The sequence below is a fragment of the Ursus americanus genome, chromosome 3 (assembly GCF_024610735.1).
Source record: "Ursus americanus isolate L20-20 chromosome 3, mUrsAme1.1.p, whole genome shotgun sequence".
Classification (NCBI taxonomy): Eukaryota; Metazoa; Chordata; class Mammalia; order Carnivora; family Ursidae; genus Ursus; species Ursus americanus.
The window spans coordinates 11090001-11104079 of NC_142129.1; the positions used below are offsets into that span (position 1 = coordinate 11090001).

The window sequence follows — 14079 nt, forward strand, 5'->3', positions numbered from 1 at the left end:
ATTGAGAAAGTTTTTGTTCCCAAACTTGAAATAAATGCACTATTTGTCATGTTTTTTATTCCATAATGGGGAATTTTCCAATAGCTTCTTCAATGTAATAATTGATAATTGACTTCTATATGGCATTGCTTGGCACTTGGTTAACTGACATTTGATTATGCCTATAACAATGAATGGCTCTCTTAAATCAATGAAAATCATACATAGCCTGCTGTTAGTAAACAGTCACAAATCAACCTGCTTAACATTTCTCTGGTATATGAGTCCATATTTCTGATTAATCTTATCTTTTGGACTCAGGATTATATTGCCCCTGCTCTTACCTACCTACTCATACAGACAGGGCAATAAAACTGAATTGTTCACTGGAACAATCTGATGCTTGTGTAAATTATATGTGTCTGTCCTTGCCAAACCTTCTTCAAACTAGTGCAATTTATTATTTTCTTCCTGCTTTACCTATTAATCTGCTTTAAAAGCATTTTTTATGTGCTAAAGAATTTTCCAAAAATTTTTCACAATATTTAGTGGTTTTTTTAGCAAGATAAAATTATTTAAATAATCAAAAGTAAGTTTTTAAGCTTTGAACGAGTGGGTCTTTGGTGGATTGTACAAGATTGTGATGCTTGTTTAAAGTACAAGTAAGCCTCACATTCACACAGGCTTCCTTCCAAGAGGTATCTTCCAAACAATAAATCAAGAAAATGGAGGCCAAACATGGAGCTGAAATCTCACAGGGTGTAAGCAACAGGGGTTGCAGGTATGAGCTAATAAGAAAGCTGGGGTTCTCAGGGAGGAAATTTGAAGGAGGAAGTACATGTGCAAAAGGAGTCCCAAAAATATATATAGGAATTTCTTAGGCATTGTCCAGGTCCTCCTAAGTTGCAAAAAAATGTGAATGGCCCAGCAAAAAACAGTTGTTGGGAGGCTAAGAGCCAACAAAAGATGAACAGAGCTGAACAGGTATTCCACAGAAACAGCGAAGTGTTCATGAGATATTGTGGTTACAATCTAGCTAGAATGGAAAGATCTTTATAAAGACCTTGATATAAGCACAAAAATGGTAGAAAACCAGTACAATAAAACTGATATATAGGGGGCGCCTGGGTGGCACAGTGGTTAAGTGTCTGTCTTCAGCTCAGGGCGTGATCCCGGCATTATGGGATCGAGCCCCACATCAGGCTCCTCTGCTATGAGCCTGCTTCTTCCTCTCCCACTCCCCCTGCTTGTGTTCCCTCTCTCGCTGGCTGTCTCTATCTCTGTCGAATAAATAAATAAAATCTTTTAAAAAAATAAAAAATAAAAATAAATAAAAAAAATAAAACTGATATATATATATATATATATATATACACCAGTTTTAACAAATCTAAAACCAATTCCCAAAAGGAAAAAGGGTATCTTCAACAGATTTCTTATAGGGAGAAAAAGCCTCTATAATCTTTATATGATAACATCGTAGAGGCTATAGGTTATCATTCAACATGTGAAAAAGTAGGAAAAGTTAATAAATTAAAGATTCAATAGAAGTGGTCCCAGATACAGCACAGATATTGAAGTTACATACAAAGGCTTCAAAGTAACTATAATTTATGTCAAAGAAAATAGGAACGTTTTGGTACATTTGCTTCAGATCTTCATTACCTACTTAGCATATCTTTTTGTTAAACATCAGGAGTTCTTCAATACTGAAAGAGCCATACATGAGCAAATATTGTTATAAAATTAACAGTATAATTCATCAGCACCAAGAACAGACCACAATAACATAATAATGGTCATTTTCCTCAAAGAAAAAAAAATAGATATGTCCTATTGATGAAGAAATAGACAGTTCTGCTTCTGTGAACTTCTCTCCCCTACATGTAATCAATCCTAATTTTTTTCATTTACTTCTGGTTGGGGGTGAGGGGGATGTAAGCGTGTGGATTTCATTTTTGACTTAATAAATATAAATTTCTTACCCACTATCCTCTCCCCAAGACCCTCTATCTTTTGGCCTCAGTCTTCATTTTCAGCTTTATCTCCTACTACTCAGCTAAACCATACATTATCTCAGCTAAACTTACTACATCTCCCCATTCTTGGTCTATGCATATTTCATTCTGAATCTGGTACATCCTGTTACAGATATACAAGAATTGTAGCCATATACACAAGAACCCAACCCAATCCCCACATCATCAGGAAGGTTTAGGGAAGAAAGGTCTCTTCTCAAAATTCCCTCTAGGAGATCAGAGGTGAGCAATCATCATTAACACAATAAAAAGAGGATGAAGATATTCATTTATAGAGAGTGAATATTAGTAGAATACCATACGATAAAGTAAATTACTTAAGTGCTACCTTTTGTCCCCAAAACAATTGTATCAGCCCCAGATGTCTTAATAATTCTCACCTAATGGTTAAGTACAGTATAAAGGTACAGCATAAAGCAGTCTATTCATCCATCCAGCTATTCATTCACTGAATAAATATTTTATGCACAATTCTAGGTCCTAATGATACAATGATAAGCAGGGGAGATGAAGTGTTATTCCTCCAGGAACTTACATTTTAGTAGGGAAGATACACACTTGAACAACAGGTGCAGGATGAAATAGAGCAGTGCAGGTGGATGGAGAACAATTTGTTCAAGGGTAATCAGAGCTGGCCTCTGAGGGGTGACATCTGGCCTCAATGAAGAGAGGTTTTTATTTTGTTGTATCAGTTATCAGACTGAATAATCACTTCCTGCTACGCATATTCTTTTAAAACCATCCATTTAAAAATAACTTAAAGAAGTAGTTCTCAGATTGTTTTCTCTTATGGGAGATATTTTTTTCTTAGATTCTTGATGCTGCTCATTTTAATGAGCTATAGGAATGCAGAAAAAGAAAATTCATTAGAACTCCGAAGACATACATAGACTCAAAGTGAAGGGATGGGAGCGGGTATTTCATGCAAGTGGAAACCAAAACAAAGTAGAAAGTGGGGTAGCCATACTTATGGCAGACAAAATAGACTTCAAGCCAAAGGTGCAAATGAGAGACACAGAAGGTCATTACATAACGATAAAAGTAGCACTATAGCAAGAAGATAAAACATTCATATGTATATGCACACCTAATAGCAGAGCACTTGAAATATATTAAATACCAACAGATCTAAAGGGAGAGATAGACCACAGTACAATAATAGTAGGGGATTTCTGGTCTCCACTGCTAGCAATGGATAGTTCATCCAGACCAAAAGCAACAAGGAAACATTGAAACTGAACCACACGTAAGAACAAATGGACCAAACGGTACGGATGTTTATAGAACATTTCATTCAACAGTAGCAGGATACACATTCTTCAAGTGCACCTGAAACATTCTGCAGGATAGATCAAATGATAGAACACAGAACACAAAACAAATCCTAGCAAATATGTTTGAAATCATACCAACTTTCTGACCACAATGGTATAAAACTAGAAATCAACAAGAGGAAAAGTGGAAAATTCACAAATATGTGGAAAGTAAGCACATTTCTAAATAACCAATGGGTCAAAGAAATCAAAGGGAAAATTTAAAAAAACTATCTTAAAACAAATAGAAATGGAAATATGACATACCAAAACTTATGAGATTCTGCAAAAGTGATAAATACATATATTTAAAGATTACAAAGATCTCAAATAAACAGCCTAACTTTATACCTCATGGAACCAGAAAAAGAACAAATTAAGCCCAAAGGTAGCAAAAGGAAAGAAAGAAAGATCAGAGTAGAAATAAATGAAATAGAGACCAGAAAAACAACAGAAAAGATCAACAAAAGTAAGAGCTGGTTCTACAAAAAGACTAACTGACAAAACTTTAAGCTAGACTAATAAATCTTAAAAATCAGAAATGAAAGAGGGTACATTACAACTGATACTGTAGAAACACATAAGATCATAACAGACTACCACAAATAATTATATGGCAACATATTAGGTAATCTAAAAATTGGATACATTTCTAGAAAAAAAAAAGGGGGGGGGGTAACATTCTGGAAACACATAACCTATCACGACTGAATCAAGAAGAAACAGATAATCTGAACAGACCAGGAATGAATAAGGAGATTGAATCAGTAACAAAAAACTTCTCAAAGCACAAAACCCCAGGACCAGATAATTTCACTGGCAAATTCTACCAAACAATTAAAGAAGAATTAACATCAACCTTTCTCAAACTGTTCCAAAAACTTGAAGAGGAGGGAGCACTTCCAAACTCATTCTATGAGGTTAGCATTACTCTGATACCAAACAAGAATATAAGAAATCTATAGACCAATATCCCTGATACCTCTAGATGCAAAAATTCTCCAGAAAATATTAGCAAATCGAATTCATGAACACATTAAAAAGATTATACCCCATGACCAAGTGGGATTTGTCCCTGGAAAGCAAGGATAGTTCACACATGCAAATCAGTAAATGTAATACATCACATTAATAAAAATCAGATAATCAGCTCAATAGATGCAGAAAAAGCATTTGACAAAAACCAACAGCCTTTCATAAAACCCTTGACAAATTGGGTATAGATGAAACATACCTCAACATAATAAGGTCCATCTACCACAAACCCACAGGTAACATTATACACAATGGAGAAAGATTGAAAAGCTTTTCCTCTAAAATCAGGAATAAGAGAAGGATGCCTACTCTCACCACTCATTCAATGTAGTACTGGAAGCCCTATAACTAGAGCAATTATGTGAGACAAAGAAAAAACATCCAAATCAGAAAGGAAGTAAAATTGTTACTATTGTAGATAATGATTTTGAACATGGAAAATTCCAAAAACTCAACTAAAAAACCGTTGAAGCTAATCAATGATTTCAGTAAAGTTGCAAGGTGCAAAATTAACACGCTGAAATCAATTGCGTTTCTATACACTAATGATGAAACAGCTCACTAAACCATCCCATTCACAATAGCATCAAAAACAATAAAATACTTCAGAATGAATTTAACCAAGGAAGTGAAAGTTCTATACTATGAGAACTATAAGACTTTGTTGAAAGAAACTGAAGATACAAAAAACACAGAAAGACGTCTTGTATTCATGGATTGGGAGAATTATTGTTAAATAGTCCATGCTACCCAAGGCATCTATAGTTACAATGCAATTCCCATCAAAGTACCAATAGCATTCTTCACAGAAATGGAAAAAATGGTCCTAAAATTCCTATGGAACCACAAAAGACCCAGAAATGCCAAAGCAATCCTGAGGAAAAAGACAAAGTTCTCCTTTCAAAGTATATTACAAATCTGTAGTAATAAAAACAGTATGGTACTGGTACAAAACATAGACACATAGACCAACAGAACAGAATAGAGGGCCCAGAATTAAATCCCAATATATATGGTCAACTAATATTTGACAAAGGAGACAAGAACACCCAATAGGGAAAGGATGAGCTCTTCAATAAGTGGTATTAAGAAAAGGGGCTATCCATATGTCAAAGATTGAAATTGGACCCCTATCTTATACCAGTCAGAAAAATTAACTTCTAGTGGATCAAAGACTTCGATGTAAGACCTGACACTACAAAACTCCCAGAAGAAAACATGGGGAAGAAGCTCAACACTGGTCTTGGCAATGATTATTATTTTTTTATTTGAGTATAGTTGACCATGTTTCATTCGTTTCTGGTGTACGACTTGTTTGACAAGTTTACACATTATGCTATGTTAATGACAAATGTAGCTACCGTCTCTCCCATTCCATCACTATTACAATATCCTTGACTATATTCCTTATGCTCTGCTTTTCATTCCTGTGACATATTCATTCCATAGCTGGACCTGTATCTTCCTCTTCCCTTTTGCCATTTTGCAAGTTTTTGGATAGGATACCAAAAGCACGAACAAAAGCAAAAAACAAAACAACAACAACAACAACAACAAAAAACAGCAAAAAAACCCAACAAATGGGACTACATCAAACTTAAATGTTCTGCACAGCAAAATAAACGATTAACAAAATGAAAAGGCAACCTATAGAATGGATGAACATTTTTACAAACCATGTATCAGACAACAGGTTAATAATCAATATATATAAAAAACGCATACAACTGAATGACAATGAAAGAATCCAATTTAAAAAATGGGGGGAAAATGATGCTTTTCCAAAGAAGACATCTACATGGCCAACAGGTACATGGAAACATGCTCGACGTAACTGATCATCAGGAAAATGCAAAGCAAAACCACAGGGAGTTATCACCTCATACCTGTTAGAATGGCTATCAAGAAGACAAGACAGGGGCACCTGGATGGCTCAGGCAATTAAGCATCCACCTTCGTCTCAGGTCATGACCTCAGGGTCCTGGGATTGAGCCCCTGCATTGGGCTCCCTGCCCAGCACCAAGTCTCCTTGTCCCTCTCCCTCTGCCCCTCCCCCCCCACTTGTGCTCATGCTGTGTGCATGTGTGTGCACTCTCTCCTTCTCAAATAAAATCTTAAAAAAAAAAAGAAGACATAGTAAGTGCCGACAAGGGAATGCAAATTGGTTCAACCACTATGAAAAACAATATGGAGGCTTCTCAAAAAATTAAAAGTCAAACTATCGTATGATCCAGCAATTCTACTTCCGGGTATATAGCCAAGGAAATGCAACAAGATTTTGAAGAGGTATATGCACTCCCATGTTTACGGCAGCATTATTCACCATAGCCAAGACATGGAAATAACCTAAGGCCCCGAAAGATAAATGGATAAAGAAGATGTGGTATATATACATTGGAAACTCTCAGGCATGAGAAAGGAGGGCATCCTGCCATTTGTGACAATATAGATGGACCTTGAGCATATTATGCTAAGCGAGAGGGGTCAGACAGAGAAAGACAAGTATGACATCACTTTTATGTGGAATCTAAAATACCCAAACTTGTTAACCAGGGGATGGGGGTTGGGGATTGGGGAGACAGGACAAATATTTTTAAGGGTACAAACTTACAATGAGTGGTATATATTCTCTGGAGAGTTAAAGCACAGTATAGTGAATATCGACAACAATATTGTATTATATCTGACAAACTTGCTAATAGACACTAGAACTTAATTATCTCAACAATTAAAAAAGGATAACTATGTAATGTAATAAATATCACTACAATGGCAACTATATTACAACCTATAAATGTAACAAGTTAACACCGTACACCTTAAATTTACACAATGTTATATGTCAAATACATTTCAATTTAAAAAATAATGAAAGAAAGGCAAATTATTATAGAAAAGAATATGACCTCATCAAAGAAGTTTCTGAGAATCAATCACTGGAAGAAGAGTTTAATTCACTTCATCCACCCCATTTAACAAGTCTCTATTTCAGTCCCTAGTGGGTGTCTAATATCATACAAAATAATATCCAGATTACAAAAATTTAGAAAGGGTGTTTCTATCTCTGAAACTAATAACCCAGCTATGGAATATTTTCTAGATATATTATTTTTATCTTAAAAAATAATTTCTTGTTATTTGGGTTTATCTCCTCTCTCCTCAGGATTCTTAATAATTTAAATTTAAAAAGTTGCTTTTCACAGGACATTGGATACATTTTGTTTGCTTAGCAATCAAGTCGCCACTTTGCAGCTGACAAACATTAACTATACTTAATGCCCATCAAAAACGGGATTAGAACAGCCTACCTGTGGCTCCATATTGGCCTTGATCACCATTCAATCTCTATCTGTGCTCCTTCTCCCAAGTTACTCAAAAACTTTACTGACAGGACATTATGTATTTAAGCTTAGGTTCAGTTTTAGGTGTATGGGGAGAGGGAGACGACTGAGAGGGCAGACAGGGAGAAAAGCTACAGCTCCCCTCCTTTCAATTCCTTCTGATTACCTCACAATGCCTGTGTGGGGGTGGCTTGGGGCCGGTCTATACAGGGGATGGAAGGGGGCAGATAACATAGGAAAGAGGAAATTTAGCGCTGGACAGCTATAGATGGGTTAGAACCAAAACTGCTTCTGAAAAGTTACTAGGATTTAGATGGTTAGGGTCTAACATAAAGCCAGATTTGAAACACAGTTTTAAAAGGCTGTGTATTCATAGACTTTTGGCAAGGCACCCCATCTGCTCTTGCTTTATGTGAGCAGGGGTTCAAAGGAGTTAGCAAGGAAAGTAAACCTGACACAGTAAAAATAGGAAACACAGTCTCTGGTTGGCAAGCATTCTATTCTGGTGGTTTGGAGTTTTGGGGGGAAGTCAAGGAGTCTAATTGGACTTAAGGGGCATTAGGCTGTCCTTGGTCGGCCGTAAGGGGCTAAACACACAGTTTAGGGCCAAAGGCAGAAGGATTATTCAATGTTAGAGGGGCGTATTTTCTATGGCCAGCAATTTCCTGGAACAAGTGGGCCAATGAGAAGCTTTTTTGCTGGCGAGGAGGTCATACTGGTCCTCTCGCATTGCTGGCTGCCACGGCCGGCGGTCCATTGCTGGTAGAGAGGGGAGGGCCCCTCCTGCATGGAAAACTACGTGAATGAAGTCCTCAGGTGAGGATGAGCAGACAATGGTCTTGCTGTTTAAACAGTGAGAAGACTACCCTGGTGAAAGATCATGAGAAATGAAACTCGGGCTTCTAGGAGATGAAATTTGAACGTCTAGAATTGGAATACAGGTTTGATAGAAGAGAACTTGGGATATTATATACAGGGTTTTGAAAACAGGTGTGAAGAAAGAACAAGAATTTAAAGAAGGTTCGGAGAGCACCTCGTTAATATGAAGGGACCAAGTGGGTTATAAGTGAGTCATGACAAAGCACAGGGAAGTTACTTTGAAAATAATTCTGGACCCATTCTTTGTGATAAAGAAAAACACACTTAATATTTAAAAATGGAAGGAAAATTTCTAAATACCAGGGACCAACACAATAGAACACACAATTTCTAAATACCAGAGATCAACAGAAAATTCTGCCCAATCTAATTAGTTGAAAATACAAAGCCAACTCTATGAATGAAGAGTTTGTACAGGTTAAGAAAAATACTTAAGCATTACATGGTCACCCTAGGAACTCATTTTCTAGAAATTTTGGGGGAACTCTTTGGGTCAACTAGTTATAAAGCAGCTAAACAGGAGAAGAGCTTAAGAAATTGCTTCTCTTATGCTTATGGATGTAGGGTTTATTCACTATGTGGGTCACCATGTGGGTTTAAGTTCATGAATGAGCAGAGATTTTAACCAAATATCTCAAATCTGTGTTCTAATCACCGTGTAAAAGGCACAAGTGACCAACATTACCATCAAGCATTCTGATCCCCTCAAGGAGAAATTCAAACCTCAACTCTCCTAGTAAAGTTAAAAACCAAAACCCTCATCTTGTGTGAAATAACCACTGTCTTCTCTGGTGGGCATCCTCCAAGGGCTGATGCCTTTGAGCCCCCCAATTATAAAGAAGCCATAATTGGGGCTGCCTTCAGAACCACACAAACTATGCCCTATAATACAGGAAGACGTTGGAGGGGAGTTTCAAGCACTTACCTTCAGTCTGTCCTTCACCCCGGTGCAGACTCAGAGCTGGAGTGGAACCAGCCAAGTTGGGAAAGCTGAGGTTTTCAGTCATTCCACTGCTCGAAAGATCATGATTGAGGTCATGGATGAATTTGGACACTGGAAGTTCTTGGTCTGTGATGGCGGCCCCTTTTCTCAAGAGGTCTCCCATGCCCCAGTCTTGTCTTTTCCTCTGGACACAGCACCCTCATGCAGCCTCCCGTTCCTAAACCAGCCCTGCGGTACGCATTTCCTCACTGCCCAGAGCAAAAGCTCAGCAGGCTCACAGAGCTGTAATTGACTATTAAAACGGGGATGTTTTCTACCCTTAGAAGGTCCATTGGAATCACTTGGGAACTTCAGCAATTATGAGAGACCACAGGCTCCTGATTCTGATGATGTGGGTCCCGGGTGGAGTCCTGGTTTTGTGGTTTGTAATAGCTCCCCAGGTGAGACTTATGACCACCAGCTGAAGCTGGGAACACTGGTAAAAACAACTCCCAAGATGTTAATAGATGTTGTGAGGGCTGGGGTTGAGAACGAGGAATGGTGTATTTGTAAAATTAAGCTTGTTTCCCAAATAACCTCTACCCAGGAGAAACTTCGGGAGGAAAGTTTTTGATCTATCTCACCTAGAAGAATTAAAACATGGGGAAAAGGAAGGCACATTACAGTCAAACTGCATTCATTTTCCTCTCCCCTTTTCTCTGGAACAGGGCCTGTGAAGAGGTGGGGGGAGGGCAGTGTGGGGAGGGAATCTGGATGTTGGGGAACACCAGTGGGAATTTGGAGCCTAGTTTGGATCTCTGGATCTCCTCACCGCTTTCCCTGGAGAAATGGGCTGCAGCTCAAATAGTGAAGAATGCCTCCACCCTTTCCTGAGAGTCTTGAAGAACCTTCAGCCAATCCTTTTCTCCAGTTTAAATGGATACAATCCAACCCTCAAAAAAGCACCAGTTGGTGTAGATTCAGAAGTGGCATCTCAGGTGAAAACCTGATTCTCACAGGGGACGGTCCCTGCACCCCTCCCCCAACATACCTTTAACCTTATCTACTCAGCATCCTCCCCTCCAGTGGGATTGTCTCCCACCTTCATGGATTGGGATTCTCAGTCTCTCTGAGGCTATCCCCTCTCCCAGGGGGACGAGAGCTTTGGGGTGTGGAGAATGAAAGAAAAGGTATAGCTGGTCCAAAGGTCATGATCAAAAGGAATTTTCCATTTCTGTAGTTTATCTCATGTGTTATTCCTTGATTGGCACCATCTACTCCACCAGGAAATTTAGCAATGCAGATTGTCAGACCTCAGTCTAGATTTACAGAATCCGAAACTCCAGGGGTGGATCCCAGCAACCTGAGTCACAAGCCCTCTAGGGGATTCTGGTGCAAGCTAATGTATGAGAACCACGGACTGTCTCGTTTTCTCTGGGCTTTACCTTTCTAACTTTGGGTTACTCTGTTTAAAAAAAGAAAGGGGAAAGAAAGGAACGGGAGGAAATGGGAGAGGGGAAGGAAGGGGAGAGCAGAGGAAAGAGAAGGAGAGTGGGAAAGTGATTTTGAGCTCACTTCAGGCTTCTATTTCCAACAGGCTGCTTAAAGAGAGAGGTTGCTGAGTGAACCAAACTCAGTGCTGCCTCCCGCTGGTAAAAACATTCTGTAGGACAAAAAGGAGCGTGGATACGATTTGGAAATGTCTGGTTAAAGATTATACACAACTAATGAATCACTGAACACTACATCAAAAACTAATGATGTACTATATGTTGGTTAATTGAACATAATAACAAAATAAAAAATAAAGTATTTATTAGGAGGTTGAAAAAAAGAAAGATTATTAGGCTAGTCACAAAATGGATTAAAGATGTAGACAAGCCCCCAAACTGTCAGCTGAGTGGGTAACCCTGCACACCCAGAAGGGCTCCTGAAATGTCACGAACGTCTATTAGAAAACTATCAGGGGCTCTAATTACTTTTTAAGGGGGGGTTGTGAATGGCATCTCGCAAAAATGTTCTGTCTCATAGCAGGTTTGGGAGAACTGTTTTCTCAGTTTCTAATCTCATCTCTTCTCACTAAGTTTCTTTTTTTCTTTTCACTTTTAGTAAGTAATTTAAACTTTTGAAATTTCCATTGCTTCATCTATTAAGTGGGGAAAATGATTTCAAACCCAAATAAAAGAATAAGTCTAGGAAAAAAATAATTATCTTTTTAGAGTCTTCCGAGATCTATGACCGACTAATTCAGCATAATGCATTAAAGGGGAAAGGTAATATGAGGTATTTTCTATTCTCAGATTCCAATACCAGCTGTAACACCAAGCCCATGGTGGATGCAATTTTTGTCATTTATCCAGCACAGCTCCTGCTATGTGCCACGCATGCCCTATGCATTTACAAAAACTCGGTCCACGTGATTACTCTGCATTGTAGGTACAATTATCTCCATTTGACAGGTGATAGAAGAGAGACAGAGAGGTTAAAGAGCTAGCCCAGGGTCAACAGCGGGTAAGTGGCAGAGTGTGGATTTGAACTCAGGAAGGCTGCCTCTAGAGACCGTGTTCTGTGAGCTGCTCACTAGTTGATGTGCTGTCATTCTGCTTGATTCTCCAGCAATCAGCTTGGCCTTGTCAGGGGTCCAAGAACCTTAGACAACGTTAAAGAAGTTGAACTGCAAAGAGCCCCAGTGGGAGGGACTGAGACACCTAGTTCAGGTAACGGAAGCTAGGTCATTTCCTTGTAGTGCACTGTGTGCGGACTGCCCGCTCCGATGCTTGTCCATTTATGTTACAGCCCTCGGTCCCTGGCTGAACCCTCTGCGTCCGATCTGAGCGTAGGCGCTGTGCTTCACCCTTGTTGTTCCAGAAGCCCCTCTGCAAAGGAGGCTTCCTGTGTTGCTCATCACCTTAGCAGGTTCTCTGCATGGTTCCTAAGGGAAAAAATGTAACCTCACAGGCTGGAAGATATGACTGCCTTGATGTTTTTAGAGCCCCCGACATTTTCTGGAGGCTTTAAACAAATCAATGTCTCGGGTAGTAGGCGAATGAAAGAATCCATGTTGGGGACTTTGAGGGTTAAGAAAGAATAATGATCAGCTGTGCTAGTGATCAGTAGGACGTACAGGACTGCTGCTGACAAAACTGTTCTTTCAAGTTTGAGGGGCCCCATGGTGGGATCCTGCTGTTTGAAGGAAGTTCAAGAGGAAAGAGCCTTCCTTCCGAACAGCGGGACACCACCCGATTCTGATCCTGAGTCCGCAGTTGGGAACAGTCCTCAGTCTTCATGCCTGACTAGTGGTCTCTGGAGACCGTGTATGTGAGTGTCATTTTCTCGGGGTGTCTTTGTGTCCAGCCCTGTGCTGATGCAGTGTCCCGCAGTGACAGGCCTTGATCTTCTGGGGCGGAAGCGTTATTCCTGTTTTAATGATGAGGACTCCGTATTTTAGGTACTTGCACCAGCCACACAGTAAGTAGGGGAAATGAGATTCGTTCCCGTCTCCCTGACTCCAATCTAGTGGTGGTGTCTGCTCCTTTAACCGCACATATCTCTGAATTCTTGAACTCTGACTAACCTCTGGGGTATCTCATTGCTTTCTTCTAATGCCAGTGTTGGGTCCAGGTGTGTGTGTGTTTTCCGTCTTCGACGGCTCTCTTGTGAGAATGAGAGATATCCATGAGCTTGTAGGGTACAGCTTGTCCCTGCTGTGACTCCACAGAAACTTCATAACGTTTGGAAGACCCCCCGATCGCCAGAAGACTGCTACTGCTGGTCTTTTCCTCTGATAGAAGGTTCTATAGGCTTTCCTATAATGCAGTTTAGAGTACAATATTCACGACGACGTTGGAACAGCAAAAACATAGCTCTGACACCTCCAAAGTGTATAGCTAAGCACCAGTGTAAAAACGAAATTCTACTAAAAATTATACCCCCAAAATAATTATTTTGAACCAGGTAATAGTTTAGAAACACAGTTTTTATCGCCTTATTTTAAGAGCTTTAAATAATTTTATTTCTGTTTTTCCACTCTTTCTTTCTGTACAAGAAATAAGACAATGGAGAAATGCTTTAAACTTTTACTTGAAGGTGTATCATGTTTAATATTACAACCATATGACTTCCCCTATTTTCAATTATATATAGAAAATAAACATTTGATTCACTTGAATAACTTTATAGTTTACAAAGTTTGCTCACATTGCCCAATATATATAAGCTCATTCAAATATACAGCCTGACATCTTAGAATCTGAGGTATTGACTTTGGGCAACAGTTAAGCCAATTTTTAAATTCTCATTGGAAGCACCAAATTGAAATGCTGTAATCTTCTCTAGAACTATCTTCTGTTTCATGTTTCAGCAAAGCTTAATTGTTCTTTGAAGAATTTCTAACTCTAAAAATGGTGACAATTTATATTCCATGGAAATATAATTATCTTGCTTAGAAAAGAGAAGAAGCATAGAATTGCCTGTATTTTTATAGTTACAATCATGTATTGGCAGCACATGTGAACAACGTAGACATAAAATTATGATGAAAAAATGGGCAACAAAGAGGCAGTGGACATAGA

At 38.9% G+C, this 14079-nt stretch overlaps 1 pseudogene; it reads right to left on the reverse strand.

Annotated features, from left to right (window-relative positions):
* Window positions 1–9692, reverse strand: part of LOC123789639 (olfactory receptor 2A5-like) — a 31867-nt pseudogene extending 22175 nt beyond the window's left edge.
* Between the last annotated feature and the right edge of the window lie 4387 nt (window positions 9693–14079).